Source organism: Sinocyclocheilus grahami, unplaced genomic scaffold (genome assembly GCF_001515645.1).
Source record: "Sinocyclocheilus grahami isolate Dianchi unplaced genomic scaffold, SAMN03320097.WGS_v1.1 scaffold674.1, whole genome shotgun sequence".
Classification (NCBI taxonomy): domain Eukaryota; kingdom Metazoa; phylum Chordata; class Actinopteri; order Cypriniformes; family Cyprinidae; genus Sinocyclocheilus; species Sinocyclocheilus grahami.
The window spans coordinates 496,231-498,801 of record NW_015505853.1 but is presented as its reverse complement, the minus strand read 5'-3'; positions in this window follow the sequence as shown (position 1 = coordinate 498,801).

Below are 2,571 nucleotides of genomic sequence, written 5' to 3'. Positions count from 1 at the left end.
GAGGGTGTCTGAGGTGTGTGCTTTTATGCAGGCTGGTAATGAGGTGCTTGATTGGTGACAGGTGCAGGTGCTCAGAACTCAGGTGAGAGGGATCGTTGTGATTGGGTGGTGGTGGAGCCTGGCCGATCTGTTACAATCTCACAGGAACCTCAATTTTTTTCATATCAACTTCAAATTTGGAACATAATTTATGTAGACATAAGGCTTTAATTTTATACCAAATTTTAGAGTAAAACCTGTTATGTAAAATATTTATTATATATAAAATTTAATAAAATTTATATAGTGCAGTAAATTTAAACTTCTATAACTTTTTGATACTTAAATTTTCTTTTAAATTCCACTTTTGCGATAATCTGCTGATTTTCTTCTTTAAAAAGAGACCAAACTTATGTCTGTATTCCAAAGTGTTTCATAAATTACAACAATTTAAGTTTGGATAGTGCACCTGCATGCCTATTTAAAAAAATGGGGGGGGTGACAGTTAAGGGGTATGTGACTATATATATATATACACACACACACACTGTATATATTCACATAAATACTTTAAAAAATGTTTTCCTTGGATTTAGATATTTTGTGTATAACATTTTATATTTGGATTTTTATCAAATCTATTAAGAATATTACGCAAACAATAAACACAAATATATAATTGAAATGATAACTTTAGGCTATACGTTTATATGTACAATATATATAATATACAAAATCCATAGTAAATTGTAGAGAAATGTGTAGGTTACAGTGCAAGACAAATAAATAATTAAATTAATAGAAATCTAGATATAAATAAACATTTCATTTCAGTGTGTCATAATCTTCATCAACATATCCAAGTAGTTTTCCCTTCTTGTATGAATTTTCATATTAAATGTGGTTTCAAATTCAAATTCAAAAACAGAACAGAACATTCAGAAAAAGCCTTTCAAACATGAAGGTCTGAATAAATAACACATACATTACTGGACAATACATGTGATATATATGTATGTAGGACTGTGGGATGTTCTGCAACCTTTACATGACAAAAGAGATAAACAACCGAAAAGCCAGTTTTGTTGAGCAGTTATGAAAAGACTCAGTTACAGAGGTGAAACCAGCTTTGCAGCTCTTTTGTTGATTATTCAGATGACCTCTAGATGGCAAAAGAAGAGCATCAAATTATGTGTTAAACCCACTGCTTGCGTCATTTATCATTCATAAAAACCAGAACTCCTTGTAACCCAATAGCTTAACTCGACTTAAGTGACTCTGGGTGTTACGTTAACAGATGTGATTTAATCATGTTGTCACCTAACAAGAAGCCAACAGGTCTGTTTAACACCAATCAGAAGAATAGCATTCATAGTGATAAGAGTTCAGTACTGGATGCATTTGAATGATTCAGGCCAAGCCTGTATATTTTACTTAGAGATTAATTTCACTGCTACTAGAGACACAAAATGTTAGATTAAAATCCCATTGAAAATTCGAACTGACTCTATTCCTATTGGCTAAGTACTCAAGTAACTTTCTTTTAGTTACTTTTGCAAATCTGTTTGGTGGTCACATGCACTTCACCATTAATTCATGAAAATGTATTGCATGTATGTTCTTGAGTTTGTTTTGGATGAGAACAATCTATTCAAATGCATTGCATAAGGAACTTAATTTTGCAATGATCTGCTCAGATTTCTGTATAACGAATAGGATAATTTGTGTGAACTGGTTTCGCCCATTAAACCAATAAACTGAGGTCTTACTGAAGTTTTTTAATTATAGGTTGGAACTGCGGTTCTTAAAAACACTCATTATCAATTTCACTTAATAACCCAGGATTCCATGGCCTTAAAACAAAGGTCATGCTGTCGTGGCGTAACAGGCCTCAGTTTAATTTGCTTGCGAGGGTTTAGCGCAGGTCAACAGTGATCTAAGCGCCGTCTCTGGACATGTGAGGATAATGGAGGCGTCTGAGACAGGCACATGCTTGCTTTGACCAGCAGCGAAAGCAAATGCTTCTTTCAGCCGTGAGATTGTATTCGTTTTAAGGGAACTTTGTGAGATGTGATCTTTGGCGATGGCTTCAGTTGTTCTTCTTTTAAATAGTTTACAAAAGGTCAGAATGACATTAAACCCATTCAGAGTTGTACAAAAGAGGACATTTTTGTCATTCTGTACAAATTCTGTGCTTGCTTGCTTGCTTTCTGAGGGAACAATGCAGAATTAATCAATTGTAAAGCATGTTGTGCAATAAAGCCACATGCACATTTCATGACAATGTTTTACTATTTGTGACTGAATATTATGCATCTACTGCTAAAACTAAAAATATCTGTGTGGGTAAGTGCTGGAAAGTGGTGCAAACGTGGATTTTATTGGACCATTGACATTTATTTGATCACTGATGAGTGCTGAAATCAACACTGAGCCACACTGTAAAAAATGACCGTGAATTTAACGGTAAAAGACTGTAAAAATGCTACAGTAAAAACCTGTTAAATTCCCCTACTATATACGGTGAAAAACTGTATTGGACATTACATGTAATTTTACGGTAGTATACCGTTTTTGGAAGTGAAAAAGACC